At 37.8% G+C, this 25,889-nt stretch overlaps 1 protein-coding gene and 1 long non-coding RNA gene across 3 annotated transcripts in view; one reads left to right on the plus strand and one right to left on the minus strand.

Moving 5' to 3' along the window:
* The window catches only part of C1QL3 (complement C1q like 3), a 74,164-nt gene that overhangs the window by 35,025 nt on the left and 13,250 nt on the right, over positions 1 to 25,889 (minus strand). The gene's annotated exons all lie outside the window — the stretch shown is intronic.
* LOC138784061 (uncharacterized) overlaps positions 1 to 25,889 on the plus strand; it is a 156,628-nt gene that overhangs the window by 5,795 nt on the left and 124,944 nt on the right. For both annotated transcript variants that reach the window (XR_011361787.1, XR_011361788.1), the window contains exon 2: positions 22,904 to 23,007. This is a non-coding gene — a long non-coding RNA (uncharacterized lncRNA). The remainder of the gene's footprint in view (positions 1 to 22,903; positions 23,008 to 25,889) is intronic.

Genomic DNA, 25,889 nt, shown 5'->3' on the forward strand with positions numbered 1-25,889 from the left:
TAACTGTATAACCCTGATAACACAACAGCTGGATATATGATATATAAATTACTGTACAGTATAGCAGCATGTGGTGTATAATGTATAGTAACTGTATAACCCTGATAACACAACAGCTGGATATATGATATATAAATTACTGTACAGTATAGTGATATATAAATTACTGTACAGTATAGCAGCATGTGGTATATAATGTATAGTAACTGTATAACCCTGATAACACAGCAGCTGGATATGTGATATATAAGTTACTGTACAGTATAGCAGCATGTGGTGTATAATGTATAGTAACTGTATAACCCTGATGTATAATGTATAGTAACTGTATAACCCTGATAACACAGCAGCAGCTGGATATGTGATATATAAGTTACTGTACAGTATAGCAGCTTGTGGTGTATAATGTATAGTAACTGTATAACCCTGATAACACAGCAGTAGCTGGATATGTGATATATAAGTTACTGTACAGTATAGCAATCAGCATGTGGTATATAATGTATAGTAACTGTATAACCCTGATAACACAGCAGCAGCTGGATATGTGATATATAAGTTACTGTACAGTATAGCAGCATGTGGTGTATAATGTATAGTAACTGTATAACCCTGATAACACTGCAGCTGGATATGTGATATATAGGTTACTGTACAGTATAGCAATCAGCATGTGGTATATAATGTATAGTAACTGTATAACCCTGATAACACAGCAGCTGGATATGTGATATATAAGTTACTGTACAGTATGGCAGCATGTGGTATATAATATATAGTAACTGTATAACCCTGATAACACAGCAGCTGAATATGTGATATATAAGTTAGTGTACAGTATAGCAGCATGTGGTATATAATTTATAGTAACTGTATAACCCTGATAACACAGCAGCAGCAGCTTGTAGATACAGGATGGAGTTGCAGATCCCCATAATGGAGAGGATGGGAAACACAAGGGTGGACAGAGACTGCAGGGAGCATGAAGGAATGATCAGGGCAAATGTAGGCACATACATGCAGCACTCTCTGTCCGGGGAGAGGGGGGTTACAGCTATGGAGAGATTACCTCCACAGTCCTGTCCCCTGATGTAAGCCCCAGCCTGAAGTGGATCTGCTATGATTTTGAAGGTGAGGGAGACTTCCTGGGTCAGAATACAGTGCTGTAGACCCTGCTATGCAGACCATGCCCCACCCCCACTCACCCTCCCACCCAGTACAGGGAGCTCTTACACCAAAGCAATGCTCTTACACCAAGTCACTATTTTGAAAACCTGCGAGCTCTTACACCAAAACACTCTTAATCCAAGTTACTCTTAAAACCAAGGTACCACTGTATACAGATTTCTATACATATGCACACACAGATGTACAGAAGGGTAAGGGGGAAGAGCGCCCCATAGAATCTCCACACTGCACACATAGGGGTCTCCCCAACAGTAATGGCTGCTGGAAGCCTTAGAAACCAATAGGATTATTACTTTCATTTTCAAAGGGAGGTGGAATCTGATTTGTTGCCAGGGCAGCTGCCTCACCACAGATACCTGTACCCCCACCCCAACTGTATACTTCAGGTATACAGGACCCTAAAACTGTACACTACAGGCAGGGCCATATTACAAGCTGCTGCTGCCCTAGGCACTACACCTGCAGACCCCCACCATATAGACAGGAACCCCAAACTATACACTAAAGGTATACAGGACCCCCAAACTATACACTACATGTATACAGGACCCCATAACTATACACTACAGGTATACAGGATCTCGAAACTATACAGTACAAGCATACAGCACCCCTAAACTATACACTATAGGTATACAGCCCCCAACCCTAACAATGCAGCACAGGTATACAGGACCCCCAACTATACACTATAGGTATACATGGCTCCCAACTATACAGGACCTTACCCCCTCCACTATACACCACAGGTGAATACAGGTCCCCCACCAACTAAACACTATAGGTATGTAGAACCCCCAACTACACACTACAGGTATACAGGACCCCCTAAACTATACACTACAGATATACAGGACCTCCACCAACTATACAGTACAGGTATACAGGACCCTCAACTATACATTACATGTATACAGGACCCCATAACTATACAGTACAGGCACAGGACCCCCCCCCCAACTTTACACTTTATGTATACAGCCCCTTAGCCCAACTATGCAGTACAGGGATACAGGATGCCAAAACTATAGACTACAGGGGTATAGGACCCTAGGACCCCCAACTATACACTACAGGTACACAGGACTCCCCCCTCCCCACCTATATACAGGGCCTCCCTCAACTATACACTACAGGTATAGGGCCGCCCCCCCCCCCCCCGACTATAAACTACAGGTATACAGAAGCCCCTTAACTATATACTACAGGTATACACTACTAGTATACAAGACCCCACCAACTATACAATTCCACTGATAACCTTTTGCAATGACAATAAACAAGGCCCAAGGCAATCACTGCAGGTGTCGGCATAAATCTGGACAATTGTTTCATTTAAGATATATATTTTATCCCCTCATTGTCACGTCACCCACCATCAGGCTTCAGACTTGAATACACTCCAGTGATTATCTATCATGCATCACATTTAATGTCATTTTCTATATACTATATATTATACAATAGGTTTCAGCTATTATAGTAATGACTGTTTGTATAATTTGCTTTAATAGTGGTATTAGGTTACTTCGGTTACCATGGCCAATATGTATTAGTACCAATATTTCTGCCTCTCTGCCCCACATATCGCATTTATTATATAAGTGCAGGTAGTTGATGCATTGTACTTGTACATGATCTTAAAGGGGAACTTCTGCAAAAAATTATTTCAAATCAACTGGTACCACATAATACAGGTAATATAACCTGTATAATGTATTACCTGTATAGTATATTACCTATACAGGTAATACACTATAATATATATATTATAAAGGGAATACGCTATAATATATACACTATACAGGTAATACACTGTACAGGTAATACACTATACAGGTAATACACTATAATATATACACTATACAGGTAATATACTATAAAATATACACTATACAGGTAATACAATATAATATATATATTATAAAGGGAATACGCTATAATATATACACTGTACAGGTAATACACTATACAGGTAATACACTATAATATATACACTATACAGGTAATATACTATAAAATATACACTATACAGGTAATACAATATAATATATACACTATACAGGTAATACAATATAATATATATATTATAAAGGGAATACGCTATAATATATACACTATACAGGTAATACACTATAATATATACACTATACAGGGAATATACTATAAAATATACACTATACAGGTAATACACTATACAGCTAATATACTATAATATATACACTATACAGGTAATACACTATAATATATATATTATAAAGGGAATATGCTATAATATATACACTATACAGGTAATACACTATAATATATACACTATACAGGTAATATACTATAATATATACACTATACAGTTAATACACTATACAGGTAATATACTATAATATATACACTATACAGTTAATACACTATAATATATACACTATACAGGTAATATACTATACAGGTAATATACTATAATATATACACTATACAGGCAATATACTATACAGGTAATACACTATAATATATACACTATACAGGTAATTTACTATACAGGTAATACACTATAATATATACACTATACAGGTAATACACTATACAGATAATATACTATAATATATACACTATACAGGTAATATACTATAATATATACATCATACAGGTAATACACTATAATATATACACTATACAGGTAATATACTATAATATATACACTATACAGGTAATTTACTATACAGGTAATATACTATAACATATACACTATACAAGTAATATACTATAATATATACATCATACAGGTAATATACTATAAATTAATATATACACTATACAGGTAATACACTATAATAAATACACTATACAGTTAATACACTAATATATACACTATACAGGTAATACACTATAATATATACACTACACAGGTAATATACTATAATATATACACTATACAGGTAATACACTATAATATATACACTATACAGGTAATGTACTATAATATATACACTATACAGGTAATAATACTATATATTGAATACATCCATACATTAATATACTATAATTAGATAACACTATACAGGTATATACTATAATATCTAACTATACAGGTAATATACTATAATATATACACGTACAGTAATATACTATAATATATACCATATACAGGTAATATACTATAGATATGACATCATACATGTAATCACTATAATCATATACACTATACAGGTATAACTATAATATATCCACTATACAGGTAATATACTTAATTATGCACTATACGGTATATACTATAATAATACTCATACAGGTCATTTACATAATATATGCACTATACAGGTATCTACTATAGATATATACACTATACAGTAAGTTACTATACGGTACTATCTATATATATAAACTATACAGGTAATATACTATAATATCTACACTATCCAGGTAATAACTATCAGTAATACCCTCTAATTTTCACTATACAGGTATATAATAAATCGCCATCATACGGTAATACACTATAATATATACACTATACAGTAATATACTATAATATATACACTATACAGGTAATATACTATAATATATACATCATACAGGTAATATACTATAATACATACACTATACAGGTAAAATACTATTCAGGTAATATACTATAATATATACACTATACAGGTAATACACTATAATATATTCACTATACAGGTAATATACTATAATATATACACTATACAGGTAATACACTATAATATATTCACTATACAGGTAATATACTATAATATATACACTATACAGGTAATACACTAGATATATACACTATACAGGTAAATATACTATAATATATACACATACAGGTAATATACTATAATATATAGCACTATACAGGTATATACTAGAATATATACACTATACAGGTATTTACTATACAGGTAATATACTATAATATATACACTATACAGGGTAATGCACTATAATATTACACTATACAGATATTTACTGTACAGGGTAATATACTATAATAGATACACTAGACGGTAATAGACTATACAGGTAATATACTATATATATACACTATACAGGTAATATACTCTAATATATACACTAACAGGTATATACTTTTCAGGGGTTATATACTATAATATATACCCTATACAGGTAATGCCTCTATAATTAATACACTATACAGGAATGCACTATAAAGGTAATACACTATAATACACTATAATATATACTACTTATACAGGTAAGTAGCACTATAATATATACACTATACGGTCATATCGTAATATATTTGTACATCATTACAGGTGCTTTACTATAATATACCCTATACAGGTAATAACTATCATGTATACACTATACAGGTAATACAGACTATATTATACACTATACAGTAATATACTATATATATACACTATACAGCTAATATGACTATTCAGTAAGACACTAATATATTCACTATCCGTAATATACTATAAATATACATCATACAGGCTACACTATATATATTCACTATACAGTAATATACTATAATATATACCTATACAGGTCATATACTATAATATATACACTATACAGGAATTTCCCTATACAAGTATATACTATAATACATACACTATACAGTAATAATTATCATAATATACATCATACAGGTAATATACTATAAATTAATATATACACTATACATAAAATACCCTAAATATACACTATACAGTAATACACTATAATATATAGCACTATACGGTAATATACTATAATATATACACTATCAGGTAATATACTATAATATATACACTATACATCTTATACTATTCGTATACACTATAATATATTCACTATACTTAATATACTATAATATATACATCATACAGTAATAACACTATATATATACACTATACAGTAATATACTATATTATGCACTAACAGGTAATACACTATATATATACACTATACGGGTATTTACTATACAGAATATACTATAATATATACACTATACAGGTAATTTACTATACAGGTAATATACTATAATATATACACTATACAGGTAATTTACTATACAAGTAATATACTATAATATATACACTATACAGGTAATATACCTATACAGGTAATATATTATAATATATACACTATACAGGTAATATACTATAAATTAATATATACACTATACAGTTAATACACTAATATATACACTATACAGGTAATACACTATAATATATACACTATACAGATAATATACTATAATATATACACTATACAGGTAATATACTATAATATATACACTATACAGGTAATATACTATATATATACATCATACAGGTAATATACTATAATATATACACTAGTACGGTATATACTAGAACATATACACTATACAGGTAATTACTTATAATATATACATCATACAGGTAATATACTATAATATTACACTATAGCAGGTAATATACTATAATATATACACTATACAGGTAATTTACTATACAGGTAATATACTATAAGATATACACTATACAGGTAATACACTATAATATATACACTATACAGGTAATTTACTATACAGGTAATATACTATAATATATACACTATACAGGTAATATACTATAATGTATACACTATACAGGGAATATACTATAATATATACATCATACAGGTAATATACTATAATATATACACTATACAGGTAATATACTATAATATATACACTATACAGGGAATATACTATAATATATACACTATACAGGTAATATACTATAATATATACACTATACAGGTAATATACTATTCAGGTAATATACTATAATACATACACTATACAGGTAAAATAATATTCAGGTAATATACTATAATATATACACTATACAGGTAATATACTATAATATATACACTATACAGGTAATTTACTGTACAGGTAATATACTATAATATATACACTATACAGGTAATATACTATTCAGGTAATATACTATAATACATACACTATACAGGTAAAATACTATTCAGGTAATATACTATAATATATACACTATACAGGTAATACACTATAATATATTCACTATACAGGTAATATACTATAATATATACACTATACAGGTAATACACTATAATATATGCACTATACAGGTAATATACTATAATATATACATCATACAGGTAATATACTATAATATATACACTATACAGGTAATATACTATAATATATACACTATACAGGTAATTTACTATACAGGTAATATACTATAATATATACACTATACAGGTAATTTACTGTACAGGTAATATACTATAATATATACAATATACAGGTAATTTACTGTACAGGTAATATACTATAATATATACACTATACAGGTAATATACTATACAGGTAATATACTATAATATATACACTATACAGGTAATATACTTTTCAGGTAATATACTATAATATATACACTATACAGGTAATATACTATACAGGTAATATACTATAATATATACACTATACAGGTAATATACTTTTCAGGTAATATACTATAATATATACACTATACCAGGTAATATACTTTTCAGGTAATATACTATAATATATACACTATACAGGTAATGCACTATATAGGTAATACACTATAATATATACACTATACAGGTAATACACTATACAGGTAATACACTATAATATATACACTATACCAGGTAATATACTTTTCAGGTAATATACTATAATATATACACTATACAGGTAATGCACTATATAGGTAATACACTATAATATACACTATACAGTAATATACTATTCAGGTAATACACTATACAGGTAATACACTATAATATATACACTATACAGGTAATATACTATTCAGGTAATATACTATATATACACTATACAGGTAATACACTATAATATATACACTATACAGGTAATATACTATAATATATACATCATACTGGTACTTTACTATAATATATACACTATACAGGTAATATACTATAATGTATACACTATACAGGTAATACACTATAATATATACACTATACAGGTAATACACTATACAGGTAATATACTATAATATATACACTATACAGCTAATATACTATAATATATACACTATACAGCTAATATACTATAATATATACACTATACAGCTAATATACTATTCAGGTAATACACTATAATATATACACTATACAGGTAATATACTATAATATATACACTATACAGGTAATACACTATACAGGTAATATACTATAATATATACACTATACAGGTAATACACTATAATATATACACTATACAGGTAATACACTATAGATAGTACACTATACAGGTAATACACTATAATATATACACTATACAGGTAATACACTATACAGCTAATATACTATTCAGGTAATACAATATAATATATACATCATACAGGTAATACACTATACAGGTAATATACTATAATATATACACTATACAGGCAATACACTATAATATATACACTATACAGGTAATACACTATAATATATACACTATACAGGTAATACACTATAATATATACACTATACAGGTAATACACTATACAGCTAATATACTATTCAGGTAATACAATATAATATATACATCATACAGGTAATATACTATAATATATACACTATACAGGTAATACACTATAATATATACACTATACAGGTAATACACTATACAGGTAATATACTATAATATATACACTATACAGGCAATACACTATAATATATACACTATACAGGTAATATACTATAATATATACATCATACAGGTAATATACTATACAGGTAATACACTATAATATATACATCATACAGGTAATATACTATACAGGTAATACACTATAATATATACACTATACAGGTAATATACTATAATATATACACTATACAGGTAATATACTATAATATATACACTGTACAGGTAATACACTATAATATATACACTATACAGGTAATACAATATAATATATACATCATACAGGTAATATACTATAATATATACACTATACAGGTAATATACTATAATATATACACTATACAGGTAATGTACTATAATATATACATCATACAGGTAATATACTATAATATATACATCATACAGGTAATATACTATTCAGGTAATATACTATAATATATACACTATACAGGTAATATACTATAATATATACACTATACAGGTAATACACTATAATATATACACTATACAGGTAATACACTATAATATATACATCATACAGGTAATATACTATACAGGTAATACACTATACAGGTAATACACTATAATATATACACTATACAGGTAATACACTATAATATATACATCATACAGGTAATATACTATACAGGTAATACACTATACAGCTAATATACTATTCAGGTAATACAATATAATATATACATCATACAGGTAATATACTATAATATATACACTATACAGGTAATATACTATAATATATACATCATACAGGTAATATACTATAATATATACACTGTACAGGTAATATACTATAATATATACATCATACAGGTAATATACTATAATATATACATCATACAGGTAATATACTATAATATATACACTATACAGGTAATATACTATAATATATACACTATACAGGTAATATACTATAATATATACACTGTACAGGTAACATCGCGTTTAACAACGTCCGTTGCATAGCAAGTACCGGCTGCCAGGCTGCATTTAGGATGTTCATGAAGCCCATACCTCTGTATCGGCTGCAGGAACTTTTTTTTTAAACATTGATGTGCAGCTACCGTCGGGTCCGCCCGCAAATCAATTAGTCATTCACTTCAATCTATTGTGCGAGCGCTGCTGCATTTACATTGTGTAAACAGTAGAGATAAGTGAACTTTTCAAAAGTTCATTCCGACCAGACTTACGGATTTTTTTCAAATTTCGGATTTCTTCGGATTTCACAGTTTAAAGCATCTATATGATACGGGGGTAGGGTATTTGGTTGAATTTAGGGCTCTACATGTCAGTAACATCCAGGGCTGTATTAACAGCTGCTGCTGCCCTAGGCACTAAACCTTAAGACGCCCCATCTTCATGCACCTATTGGTGATACCAGACCTGACCAATACCACCATACCCCCCACCCCCCTGGAAAAGACACCAGATTTACTGGCAAGTCTGAACAGGAGGAGAGAAACTAAAAAAATAAAAACAAAAAAAATAAGTATTTTCTGTCCCCCTGCTCCCTGCTGCTGCCCCCCTGCAAGGTGCTGCCCTAGGCACCGGACCACGGGTGCCTAATGGTAAATACAGCCCTGGTAACATCATTATCTTTTCAATATCTCAAAGTCAATTTTTTTTTAAACTTCAATATTCACCATTAGGCTATGTTCACACAACGTTTTTTCAGCTCCGTTTAAAATGACGTCCGTTATTTTGAGTATAAAATAACGGACGTTTTTTAGCAGCCTGCCTCCCCTCCCAGTGCAATGACTGATGTTTGCACATTATATTGGGGTTACTAATTGCCCTTTGGGTGTGTCTTAATTTAAAAGTCCATTGAATTTAATAGTAAAAACGGAGAAAGAACAGTTACAAAAGAAGAACTGTGTGTGAACAACTAATAAAAAACCTCCGCTGTTTGGAAAAGACGTCCGAAAATAATGTTCATATTCATTATTTTGACGTCCGCTGCAAAAACGTCCGTTTCTCAATGCATAGTGTGCATTGGACGTCCGTCTTCCCATTGACTCCAATGCATTGTCATTGCAGTCAGTTAAATTGCGGCAAAAACATACAGGGTCTATGCAGGAAATTCACCATTACAGGGTCTATGCAGGAAAAAGGTCAGAAATGCAGTGAAAGAGCAGCAGTAGTCATTGGAGGCCAGTGGAGGTCCAGCAATAGTCATTTGAGGCCAGTACAGGAGCAGCAGTATCTGTAGAGCACTTTTTTTTTTAGACTTTTATTGTCCACAAATGCAGGAGGTATATTTGTCATATACAAATGCAGGAGGTGTATATATGTCATATACACTGTCACAAGGGTGACAGTATAGTACTTGTATATCTGTATAGCACGTTTTTCTTCTGTGCACCCTTTGCTCTCCTATGCCTAGTCTATCTACCTATCTTTCACCCTCTCTATTTTTCTCTCTCAATCACTATATGTTTCTCCTCTCCGCTTTCCTAATAATCTTGTGATCTTTGCTTTTGTAAATATCTTCTTGGTAGTCAGTACAGCAGCGTACAGCAGCGTACAGCAGTGTACAGCAGCGTACAGCAGCAGCGTTTTGTCGCTGTGTGCAGTAACAGTCTCCTTCCTCTCTCTCTGCAGACCGCTCCTCTTAAAGCAATAACACATCACACCGGGGGTGGGCTAGTGCAAGATCCCTGCTGATTAGATGTGTTCCGGGCATCATGGGAAAGCGCTTTTTCCCACCCGGAACACTTCCTGCTTTCTAAAATGGCGGCTGCTATTTTAGAAAGCAAGGGGAAAAAAATCGGAGCGGACTTCCAAAAATCCGAATCCGACCGGACTCGGACTTTTGGGAAAATCCGACCTGGATCCCATACCAGCCGAACCGGTTCGCTCATCTCTAGTGAACAGCGATGGTTTCCGGACAATGTTCATTAAACAACGTCCGGAAATAATTTGCAGGTACATTATTATAACGCCTGTTCTTAAGAATGGGCGTTAACATAACGCTGTGTGAACACAGTGGGCAGCATTGCCTTGACTTCAATACAATGCCGCCCCTGCAGTAAAGAACGGACGCTGATTCCATTGCAATCAGCGTCCGTTCTGTACTGAAGAATTACATAGTGTGAACATAGCTTGAAGTTGTATTGTGCACTGTCCATATATACAGGATAAGAGCAGACAGTGTGTGTGATGTATCCTCACTCATACAGGGAGAGCTGTCAGTCAGTGTAATGTGGGCGGGGCCGGACTCTCACTGTGCCTCCCAGGAGTCCGGTTGGAGTTCCTCTGCTTCTTCCCCAGAATTCCCTGTCCATATATCCCCGAGCGCAGCTTCTCCGCCGCTGTCTCAGGGCAGCAGACAGCAGATCAGTGACAGCTTCACTTTAAGCATCTTCTGCCAGCACTGTCTGTGTGATACTGAGCAATCAGAAGGCTGATAATAAGTGTAATGCTACACCGCAGAGCTGTCATCGCATGCGTCTCTCCCTCTAATACAATTGTCATCCACAGCCAGAGATCCTGCTCACAGCGCTGACTATACAGTAACCACAAGATCCCACAAACTTCCACTTCCCCCAGCCCTGCCTGTTCTGCCTGTCCTGCCCCCAGCCCTGCCTGCCCTCCCTGTCCTGCCTGCCCTTCCTGTCCTGTCTGCCTGTCCTGCCCCCAGCCCTGCCTGCCCTCCCTGCCCTGCCTGCCCTTCCTGTCCTGTCTGACTTTACTGCCCCCAGCCCTGCCTGCCCTCCCTGTCCTGCCTGCCCTTCCTGTCCTGTCTGTCTGTCCTGTCTGACTGTACTGCCCTCCCTGTCCTGCCTGCCCTTCCTGTCCTGTCTGCCTGTCCTGCCCCCAGCCCTGCCTGCCTGCCTGTCCTGCCTGTTCTGCCTGCCCTCCCTGTCCTGTCTGCCTGTCTTGCCCCCAGCCCTGCCTGTCCTGTCTGCCTGTCCTGTCTGCCTGTCCTGCCCCCAGCCCTGCCTGTCCTGTCTGCCTGTCCTGCCCCCAGCCCTGCCTGTCCTGCCTGCCCTCCCTGTCCTGTCTGCCTGTCCTGCCCCCAGCCCTGCCTGCCTGCCTGTCCTGCCTGTCCTGCCTGCCCTCCCTGTCCTGTCTGCCTGTCCTGCCCCCAGCCCTGCCTGTCCTGTCTGCCTGTCCTGCCCCCAGCCCTGCCTGCCCTCCCTGTCCTGCCTGCCCTTCCTGTCCTGTCTGCCTGTCCTGCCCCCAGCCCTGCCTGTCCTGCCTGCCCTCCCTGTCCTGCCTGCCTGCCCTCCCTGTCCTGCCTGCCCTCCCTGTCCTGCCTGCCCTTCCTGTCCTGTCTGCCTGTCCTGCCTGCCCTCCCTGTCCTGTCTGCCTGTCCTGCCTGCCCTCCCTGTCCTGCCTGTACTGCCCCCAGCCCTGCCTGCCCTCCCTGTCCTGTCTGCCTGTCCTGCCTGCCCTCCCTGTCCTGCCTGTACTGCCCCCAGCCCTGCCTGCCCTCCCTGTCCTGCCTGTACTGCCCCAGCCCTGCCTGCCCTCCCTGTCCTGTCTGCCTGTCCTGCCCCCAGCCATGCCTGTCCTGCCTGCCCTCCCTGTCCTGTCTGCCTGTCCTGCTCCCAGCCCTGTCATTGTCATTCCGCTGTGCACACTTAGCAGAGCTGGTTTTGTCATTGGGCTCTGCACACTTAGCAGAGCTGGGTTTGTCATTGGGCTCTGCACACTTAGCAGAGCTGGGTTTGTCATTGGGCTCTGCACACTTAGCAGAGCTGGGTTTGTCATTGGGCTCTGCACACTTAGCAGAGCTGGGTTTGTCATTGGGCTCTGCACACTTAGCAGAGCTGAGTTTGTCATTGGGCTCTGCACACTTAGCAGAGCTGGGTTTGTCATTCGACTCTGATGTTCTGTTGTTTGTATAGATTTCTAGGTAAATATACCCGGTGGTCATTACATCCCCAGCTCTGCTACATCTGCATTGTGCTTACAGGGGTTTGCTGTGTATGATATGTGTATGATATGTATATGATATGTGTATATGTGTATGATATGTGTATATGTGTATGATATGTGTATGATATGTATATGATATGGGTATGATATGTATATGATATGTGTATATGTGTATGATATGTATATGATATGGGTATGATATGTATATATGTGTACTTGTGTATGATGTATATGATATGTGTATGATATGTGTATATGTGTATGATATGTGTATGATATGGATATGTGTATGATATGTATATGATATGTGTATATGTGTATGATATGTGTATATGTGTATGATATGTGTATGATATGTATATGATATGGGTATGATATGTATATGATATGTGTATATGTGTATGATATGTATATGATATGTGTATATGTGTATTATATGTATATGATATGTGGATATGTGTATGATATGTGTATGATATGTGTATGATATGTGTATGATATGTGTATGATAGGGGTATGATAGGGGTATGATAGGGGTATGATAGGGGTATGATAGGGGTATGATATGTGATGCTATAGGAGTCAGCAGATTGCCGCCTGGGTGTACATACAACTATCTATCAGCTACTTCTATCTCTCTATTACAGCAGGAGTGAGCGCACACAGATAGCAGAGCGATTGTTATTATAGAAAGCGGCGACAATTCCTCGCACGTTCTGCTGGTGGCTTCTCCGGGATCCTCCCACACCCACTGGGGAGCAATGTATATACCGGCTATGTATAGAGCTGCGGAATATGCTCTAACCATATGGCGTCACATCGTAGAATAACAATCACTGATACATATATATATGTCTGCTGTTTATCAGTCTACATAGCCGACACATAGACATCCACCATGATAGATAGATAGATAGATAGATAGATAGATAGATAGATAGATAGATAGATAGATAGATAGATAGGAGATAGATAGGAGATAGATAGATAGATAGATAGATAGATAGATAGATAGGAGATAGATAGGAGATAGATAGATAGATAGATAGATAGGAGATAGATAGATAGATAGATAGATAGATAGATAGATAGATAGATAGATAGATAGATAGGAGATAGATAGGAGATAGATAGGAGATAGATAGATAGATAGGATAGATAGGAGATAGATAGATAGGAGATAGATAGATAGATAGATAGGAGATAGATAGGAGATAGATAGATAGATAGATAGATAGATAGATAGATAGATAGGAGATAGATAGATAGATAGATAGGAGATAGATGGATAGATAGATAGATAGATAGATAGATAGGAGATAGATAGGAGATAGATAGATAGGAGATAGATAGAAGATAGATAGGAGATAGATAGATAGATAGATAGATAGATAGATAGATAGGAGATAGATAGATAGATAGATAGATAGATAGATAGATAGATAGATAGATAGGAGATAGATAGATAGATAGATAGATAGATAGATAGGAGATAGATAGAAGATAGATAGGAGATAGATAGATAGATAGATAGGAGATAGATAGATAGATAGATAGATAGATAGATAGATAGATAGATAGGAGATAGATAGATAGATAGATAGATAGATAGGAGATAGATAGGAGATAGATAGATAGATAGATAGATAGATAGATAGATAGATAGATAGATAGGAGATAGATAGGAGATAGATAGATAGGAGATAGATAGATAGATAGATAGATAGATAGATAGATAGATAGGAGAGAGATAGATAGATAGATATGCAACAGAGAATATAAGCAGCACTGCAAAAAGGTAGAAACTTCCGGGTGCCCGCGGTCCTGGATCTTGACCGTAGATCCTCAATTAAATAGCAAGTAGAAAGTCCACGGCACTCACAGGGTTAACGGTGATAACAACGGTGATTTATTGCATACAGCACTCCAAAAAAAGACACTAGTGTCTTTTTTTGGAGTGCTGTATGCAATAAATCACCGTTGTTATCACCGTTAACCCTGTGAGTGCCGTGGACTTTCTACTTGCTAGATAGATAGATAGATAGATAGGAGATAGATAGGAGATAGATAGGAGATGGATAGATAGATAGATAGATAGATAGATAGATAGGAGATAGATAGATAGATAGATAGATAGATAGATAGATAGATAGATAGATAGATAGGAGATAGATAGAAGATAAATAGGAGATAGATAGATAGATAGATAGGAGATCGATAGATAGATAGATAGATAGATAGATAGATAGATAGATAGATAGGAGATAGATAGATAGGAGATAGATAGATAGATAGATAGGAGATAGATAGATAGGAGATAGATAGATAGATAGATAGATAGATAGATAGATAGGATATAGATAGATATATAGATAGATAGATAGATAGATAGATAGATAGATAGATAGATAGATAGGAGATAGATAGGAGATAGATAGGAGATAGATAGATAGGAGATAGATAGATAGATAGATAGGAGATAGATAGATAGATAGATAGATAGATAGATAGATAGATAGATAGGAGATAGATAGATAGATAGGAGATAGATAGATAGGAGATAGATAGATAGGAGATAGATAGATAGATAGATAGATAGATAGATAGATAGATAGATAGATAGATAGGAGATAGATAGATAGGAGATAGATAGATAGATAGATAGATAGATAGATAGATAGATAGATAGATAGGAGATAGATAGGAGATAGATAGGAGATAGATAGATAGGAGATAGATAGATAGATAGATAGATAGATAGATAGATAGATAGATAGGAGATAGATAGATAGATAGATAGATAGCCACCATCAGACAGAATCCAGAGACCCTCTATGCCGACTTTACTTATAAAGAGCCAATTAGGAGGAAAACGGATGTGGTCTTCTTCACCGAGCAGCCCAATGCCTGGAACAAAGCCTTCTGCAACTATTATGAAAACATCTCAAAGGGCGGCATCAACCGGGGCCGGCAGATCAGGGTAAAGGAAACTGGGGATGAGGAGGACACAGTACTCACCATAAACATCTATAACACTGGCACCATCATGGTACAAGGAACTGAGGATAACCTCACTCAGTTTGAAAGAACATTTCCTGATATTAAAAACGAAGCTCAAAAACACAAGCAAGAGCAAAAACCAGAGACAGTCCCCAAGGACCCCCCTGTGTCTGTAGGTGAGGATGCTTCCCACCCAACACCCAACATTCTCAGAGACTGCTTATCTCAATTGGAGAGAGACTTTGTACAGTTCAAGGAGGAACTTCAAAGAAACCAAAGTGACAAAAATGCAAACGACAAAGCACTTAATGAAATAAACAAACTGAAATGTGAATTCACAGCAGCTCTAGGAGAAATGCAATGTAAAGTACAAGCCCTCCAACAAGAAAACAGCAAGCTACAACAGGAGATAACAGATCTAAAGAGACAAATCCAGAACCAGGACGGGGGCCCAGGGGGGAGCACAGACACAATGGCAGCCAGCATCCAGGACTTTATATCAGAAATCCGGAACAGACCAACAACACCAGAAATAAATGTGACCATACCAACCAACGGCGGACTGATCCAGATGGAGACAGAGCCAACAACTATCAGAGCCGCTAGCACAGACCAGCACAAAGACCCAGCAACACAACCAAGTGGCACCCAGGAAACCATACAGCAAGCAGCCCGTAAGCCCCAACGCGGGGACACTGATACCGTACTAATCATAGACTCTAATGGGAAATACCTTAACATGAGGCGACTTTTCCCCAAAATTAGGGTTAAGAAAATTAATTGTGCAACCATTGAACAAGTCACAGCAGTTATCAATGAACCACACTTTACCAACCCAACCAATCTAGTCATACATACAGGTACAAACAATCTCCAAGACCAGCAGCAACAAATTGCTGAACAGCTGACCCAGCTGGCAAAAAACTGCACAAAAGAAGTTCCCGACCAGTAAATAATAGTGTCCACCCTGCTGCCTAGAAAGGATGTGGCCAGCGATACCATCCAGACCATTAACAACGACCTAGCAGCTAAGATCAGTTCAGTGCCAAACATCACCCTGGCACAACACCCCAACATCAACCACCGCCACCTATACGACAGCAAACACCTCAACAAGCAAGGGGTCAGCCTCCTGGCCAAAGAAATAAAGGACATTGTACTAAACAGAACCCGCCGTCCTAGACCCCACACAGGCCAAACCAGAGACAACAGGGAAACGCCACCAACAACCCAAACACCTCAAGCATCATGTGCTACACCACAAACTGGAAACATGGCCCCATACCCCAAATCAGACCACCAAAGGCAAAAACCATGGAGAAAACCACCTGCCTCACACCGAGAAATAAAGAGCAGAGACCTAGACGAGATAAAGACCCTGCTCAGAACCCTTAGTAGGATACTCATGTGACTGGACAACACAAGCCTTGTCTACCATGCCAGAACCAGTCAGACCCCCAGACCGTCCTACACATCCAGCTCATTACAAGGTATACAGACCCCCTATGACATCCTTTATTATCAGCAGTTGGAACATCCAAGGTCTGAACGCTTCAGCCTTTGGATGTAAAGTAAACGATCCGGACTTCACCCAGAGTCTGGAAAATAGTGACATCCAAATCCTCCTAGAAACCTGGACTAAAGCAGAGAGTGAGTCCCTGGTGCCCACTGGATACAGGGAAATCTTTGTCCCGGCCCTGAAAAACAAAACCACCAAACTAGGCCGCTGTTCAGGAGGAATACTAGTGTGGTACAAAGCGGAGTTCCATCAGCAGATCAGACCGGTGAAGCGAGGAGACAGCCACATCTGGATTAGAATAGACCGCTCCATCCTCACCGCCCAATCTGACATCTACCTATGCGCTGCCTACATACCACCGCCAGAGTCCCCTTACCACAACCCTGAAACCTTCGAAATCCTGCAAAGGGAAGCCGCCCACTATCAAACCCGCGGAAAAGTCCTCATAACTGGAGATCTCAATGCCAGAACAGGTAGGGAAAGAGACTACCTGACCGCAGACGGAAACATCTATATATATGGGGCAGAGACTGAATGTGATAGCTCAGTACACATGGAGAGGAACAGCTATGACAGCACAGTGAACAAGAGCGGCAAAAAATTGTTGAATCTCTGCCGAAGTTTGGGGCTTCACATCCTCAATGGTCGCACCAAGGGAGACTCCCTAGGAAGGACTACCTTAAACTCCCATGTGGGCAGCAGTGTAGTGGACTACGCCATCACAGATATGGGCCATTCAGACATTGGGGCCTTCATAGTCAATCCACAATCACACCTGTCGGACCATAACCAGATAGTCCTTTATATTAAGTCCACAAACAAACCACCGGGACAAAAACCCCATCAGGCCGGGACTTTTCCCATTACATCCATCCTACAAGTGGTCCAAGATGTCGTCTCTCAAGTATAAAGAGATACACACTGAACCACAAATCCAAGGGATGCTCAACAACTTTAACAACAAGGTGTACCAGAGTAACCCAGAAGGAGTGGACCAAGCGGTAAGGGATCTTAATAATATATTCTACACCATGGCAGAAATGGCTGACCTGCAAAAGAGTAGCCACAAGAAGACAAAAGAAAAAAATCCTAGCGCTTGGTTTGATAAGGAGTGCAAAGGTGTACGGAAGACCCTAAGATCGGCCTCAAATAAAAAGCACAGGGACCCCAACAACACCAACTGCGGGAGGCCTATGACACAATACAAAGGCAATACAAAACCCTTCTCAGAAGGAAAAAACAGGAGTACACCTTAACCAAGCTCACCCAGCTCCAAGACGCCCTCCAAGAAAACTCCTTCTGGGAACTATGGAACCACCTGGGCACAAAGGGGAAGAAAAACACCCTCCACATTCAGAGCGGCAACATCTGGCTCCAATATTTCAAAAACCTCTATGGAGACATCCCGAAAGAGGAACGGAACCCGGACCAAGAACAAATTATATCAAAACTGAAGACCATGGAGGAGATACTGAAGGACTTCCAAAACCCTCTGGATCACCTATAACACCGCAGGAGATTTCTGAGAGACTATCAACTATAAGGTGTAAGAAAGCCAGCGGTACTGACGGCATCCCCCCCGAAATGATCAAGTACAGCCCACCAGCAATACAGGCGGGCATAGCAAAACTGTACAACATTGTGCTGAGCTCTGGCTACTTCCTCGTGCCTGGAACCAAGGTGTCATAACCCCAATACACAAGAGCGGGGACAGGTACGACCCGGCCAACTATCGGGGGGTATGTGTCAGCAGCAACCTGGGGAAACTCTTCAACAACATCCTGAACCAGAGAATCCTCAGCTTCCTCACCCAGCACAATGTCCTCAGCAAAAGCCAAGCAGGGTTCATGCCGAACCACCGCACCACGGACCATGTCTATACCCTCCACCGCCTCATCCAGAGCCACGTCCACAACACAAAGAAAGGAAAATATACGCCTGTTTTGTGGACTTCAAAAAGGCTTTCGATTCGGTGTGGCACCCAGGATTGCTTCTAAAATTGCTGGAGAGTGGAATAGGGGGAAAGACCTATGATGTTATCAAAAGTTCCTACACTGGGAACCAATGCTGCGTGAAGGTAAATGGGAAGAGAACGGCTTATTTCCAGCAGAGCCGAGGAGTCAGGCAGGGCTGCTGCCTCAGCCCAACACTCTTCAACATTTATATCAATGAGCTAGCAGTAGCCCTGGAGTCCTCCCCAACACCAGGTCTCACCCTCCATGACACCGAGGTGAAATTCCTTCTGTATGCGGATGACCTTCTCCTCCTATCATCATCTGAGAAAGGTCTCCAAGACCAGCTAGCCATCCTGGAGAAGTTCAGCACCACATGGGCTCTACCCATCAACCTCAAAAAGACCAACACTGTGGTGTTCCAGAGAAGGAAAACAAAGTCAGCCGGGTCCCCTACCTTCACGCTACACAACCAGCCCCTTACAGCCACCAGCAGCTACACCTACCTGGGCCTGATAATAGAACAGACGGGGAGCTTCAAATCTGCCATCGAGATGCTGAGAGACAAGCCTGCAAAACCTTCTACACCATCAGAAGACAATTCTACCACCTTAAGCCACCTGTCAGGGTTTGGCTTAAAATCTTTGACTCCATTATTGCACCAATTCTCCTGTATGGCAGCGAGGTCTGGGGTCCTCACACATACCCCGACTGGTCAAAATGGGATTCCAGCCCAACGGAAATCTTCCATTTGGAGTTCTGTAAGCATCTCCTCCAGGTCCATCGGAGCACCTCCAACTGTGCCTGTAGAGCAGAGCTGGGCAGATTCCCCCTGCACCTAACTATCCAGAAGAGGGCGCTGTCATTCTGGGGTCACCTACATGGTAGTAGTGAAGGGTCCTATCACCATAAAGCCTTGCTACACCAAGGGGCCCCAGGCAAAGCAGAGCCCCAAAACATACCCTCTGGAACCCAGCCCAACCAGACAATCCCACCATACCAGCTCACAAAAGCCGGGATCAGGAACACAATAACCAGGAGACAAGAAGACTACGTCCAAGAATGGAGAGAGGAGGTCAGGGCATCCCAGAAGCTGGCCGTGTACCAGAGCCTGCAGAGGGAGTACAGACTGGCCCCATATCTGGAGGAGCTTCCCAACCCCAGAGACCGGAAGATCCTGAGCCGCTACAGACTGAGCGCCCACAACCTGGCCATTGAAACTGGGCGGCACCGACAGAGCTACATCCCCAGGGAGAGCCGACTGTGCCAGCAGTGCGACCAGGAGGCCATGGAGGATGAGGCCCACTTCCTGCTACACTGCCCCAAATACTCAGCAGTGAGGGACACTCACTATAGGAGACTCTCCAACCTCCTCCCAGGCTTCTCCACCATGGAGGAGGAAGAGAAACTACCCATCCTGCTGGGAGAAGAAGAGACCACAGCGACTATAGTGGCACAATACGTCACTGCCTGCCATAGACTGAGAGGAGCGTGATACGTCATGGACTCCAATACCCCAACCCCGATAGGTCATGGACTCCAATACCCTGACCCTGAATGTATTCCCCCCCCCCCCCCACCATCATGATACATCATGAACCCCTGTACACCGACCCCGGGTGAATCCCATTTCCTCAACTCCCTATTCTCCCCATGCTTTGGCAATGCTAATGTGTAACTTGGACCTGCCAATAAAGCTTTTTTGATTTGATTTGATTTGATTTGATTTGATAGATAGGAGATAGATAGATAGGAGATAGATGGATAGATAGAAGATAGATGGATAGATAGATAGATAGATAGATAGATAGATAGATAGATAGATAGATAGATAGATAGATAGATAGATAGATAGGAGATAGATAGGAGATAGATAGATAGGAGATAGATGGATAGGAGATAGATAGATAGGAGATAGATAGATAGATAGATAGATAGATAGATAGGAGATAGATAGAAAGGAGATAGATAGATAGATAGATAGATGGATAGATAGATAGATAGATAGGAGATAGATAGATAGATAGATAGATAGATAGATAGAAGATAGATAGATAGATAGATAGATAGTAGATAGATAGATAGATAGATAGATAGGAGATAGATAGATAGATAGATAGATAGGAGATAGATAGATAGATAGATAGATAGATAGATAGATAGATAGGAGATAGATAGATAGGAGATAGATGGATAGATAGATAGATAGGAGATAGATAGATAGATAGATAGATAGAAGATAGATAGATAGATAGATAGATAGATAGGAGATAGATAGATAGATAGATAGATAGATAGATAGATAGGAGATAGATAGATAGATAGATAGATAGGAGATAGATAGATAGATAGATAGATAGATAGATAGATAGATAGATACAGGAAAAAGCCGCACGTCCAGAGCTTCATGAAGCGGGTGCTGTACAAAGTCAGTCCCCCGGCCTGGGGATCCCCAATAATATGTAAAGATGTTCCGCAGCACACCAGCATAGGTGAATAAGGTGATTATTTATTGCAAGTAGTACAAAAATACAGAGAGATGCGACGTTTCGACCCTCTCACAGGGTCTTTATCAAGCATTTATCAGCATACAAGTTTGTTTACATGAACTAACGCTGTACTCACCTGATTGATTCCGGAACACCACGTGTCTCTGACGTTTTTTTCTCTATGACGTTTACTTAGACGGACAAACCCACGTACCCGCGCATGCGGGATAACAGTGTTTACAAACTTTCTACAACGTGGGAAGTAGAAGATGGAGATTATCTTGTTTTCTCGGAGCAGTGGTGAGTGGAAGCAGACCCCGCCTACTAATTTAATCACTTGTATATATTACACTGTATTTATTTGCTAAACACCATCTGAAAGATACTGTATTGATTATGTATACATTGTATACTGTATATAACTTATGCACTTTGATCCGATTTGGATCTTGATTATGTTTTTCACTGTATAATGAATCTTCACTTTATGCTCACACATGTTTCTTATTGCACGTATGATATAAAAGGATATGAGTCACTGAATACTTTGCTTGAGAAAGGTCTCGAGATGAGACAGAAACGTTGCTGATTTTTTTGCGGATGATTTACCAATAAACACTACAAGTTGTTCACTATTTTGGATGTGCTGCAGCCTCATACTTTTATAGATAGATAGATAGATAGATAGATAGGTGATAGATAGATAGGAGATAGATAGGAGATAGATAGATAGATAGATAGATAGATAGATAGATAGATAGATAGATAGATAGATAGGAGATAGATAGATAGGAGATAGATAGATAGATAGATAGGAGATAGATAGATAGATAGATAGATAGGAGATAGATAGATAGATAGATAGATAGATAGATAGGAGATAGATAGATAGATAGGAGATAGATAGATAGATAGATAGATAGATAGATAGATAGATAGATAGATAGATAGGAGATAGATAGATAGGAGATAGATAGATAGATAGATAGATAGATAGATAGATAGATAGATAGGAGATAGATAGATAGATAGATAGATAGGAGATAGATAGGAGATAGATAGATAGATAGATAGGAGATAGATAGATAGATAGATAGATAGATAGATAGATAGGAGATAGATAGATAGGAGATAGATAGGAGATAGATAGATGGATAGATAGATAGATAGGTGATAGATAGATAGGAGATAGATAGGAGATAGATAGATGGATAGATAGATAGATAGATAGATAGATAGATAGGAGATAGATAGATAGGAGATAGATAGGAGATAGATAGATAGATAGATAGATAGATAGATAGATAGGAGATAGATAGATAGATAGATAGATAGATAGATAGGAGATAGATAGATAGGAGATAGATAGATAGATAGATAGATAGATAGATAGATAGATAGATAGATAGGAGATAGATAGATAGATAGATAGATAGATAGATAGATAGATAGGAGATAGATAGATAGATAGATAGATAGATAGATAGATAGGAGATAGATAGATAGATAGATAGATAGATAGATAGATAGATAGGAGATAGATAGATAGATAGATAGATAGATAGATAGATAGATAGGAGATAGATAGATAGATAGGAGATAGATAGATAGATAGATAGATAGGAGATAGATAGATAGATAGATAGATAGAAGATAGATAGATAGATAGATAGATAGATAGATAGATAGATAGGAGATAGATAGATAGATAGATAGATAGATAGATAGATAGATAGGAGATAGATAGATAGATAGATAGATAGATAGATAGATAGATAGGAGATAGATAGATAGATAGGAGATAGATAGATAGATAGGAGATAGATAGATAGATAGATAGATAGATAGATAGGAGATAGATAGATAGATAGATAGATAGATAGGAGATAGATAGATAGATAGATAGATAGATATATAGATAGATAGATAGATAGGATATAGATAGATAGGAGATAGATAGATAGATAGATAGGAGATAGATAGGAGATAGTCACCTGGTGACAATATATAGTAACAATATTACTCCACCTGGTGTTTCTTATGTTTGTATTTTTAGTATACATGTAGCAGAGCTGATTTTGTCACTTTGTCACAGGCTGCATCACCTTTGAGAAATTAATTTTGCTGCAGATTGTAGCATAGACGGCTGTGAGCACCAACACATCTGCCATCAGCTGACAGGCGGAGCGCACAGATGCTGGCGGAAAAGATGGCCGCCTGTCTGCTAGTGGAGTTTTGAATTTGTAAGACATAGCAGTGTTGAGTTTGTTTAGTATAGTAGTATAGAGTCTGTAAGATGTAGCAGTGCTGAGTCTGGTATAATAGTATATAGTCTGTAAGATGTAGCAGTGCTGAGTGTGTCTGGTATAGTAGTATAGAGTCTGTAAGATGTAGCAGTGCTGAGTGAGTCTGGTATAGTAGTATATAGTCTGTAAGATGTAGCAGTGCTGAGTCTGGTATAGTAGTATATAGTCTGTAAGATGTAGCAGTGCTGAGTCTGGTATAGTAGTATAGAGTCTGTAAGATGTAGCAGTGCTGAGTCTGGTATAGTAGTATAGGAGTCTGTAAGATGTAGCAGTGCTGAGTGTGTCTGGTATAGTAGTATAGAGTCTGTAAGATGTAGCAGTGCTGAGTCTGGTATAGTAGTATAGAGTCTGTAAGATGTAGCAGTGCTGAGTGAGTCTGGTATAGTAGTATAGAGTCTGTAAGATGTAGCAGTGCTGAGTGAGTCTGGTATAGTAGTATATAGTCTGTAAGATGTAGCAGTGCTGTGTCTGGTATAGTAGTATATAGTCTGTAAGATGTAGCAGTGCTGAGTCTGGTATAGTAGTATATAGTCTGTAAGATGTAGCAGTGCTGAGTCTGGTATAGTAGTATACAGTCTGTAAGATGTAGCAGTGCTGAGTCTGGTATAGTAGTATAGAGTCTGTAAGATGTAGAAGTGCTGAGTCTGGTGTAGTAGTATATAGTCTGTAAGATGTAGCAGTGCTGAGTCTGGTATAGTTTTTGGTTATAATACAGGATCGATAATGTCAGGATGTTCTAATTTGTGCAGAATCCCTATAAAAAACCAGCAATTGTTTGTAAACTATGTCAGGACTGGAGCCAGGAGACAATACACCACTGAAAGTATACGTGTGTTTGGGGGCCATGGGCCCCCCAGGAGCTCAGGGCCCCGGGCT

This window comes from Dendropsophus ebraccatus, chromosome 2, assembly GCF_027789765.1.
Source record: "Dendropsophus ebraccatus isolate aDenEbr1 chromosome 2, aDenEbr1.pat, whole genome shotgun sequence".
Taxonomy (NCBI): Eukaryota; Metazoa; Chordata; class Amphibia; order Anura; family Hylidae; genus Dendropsophus; species Dendropsophus ebraccatus.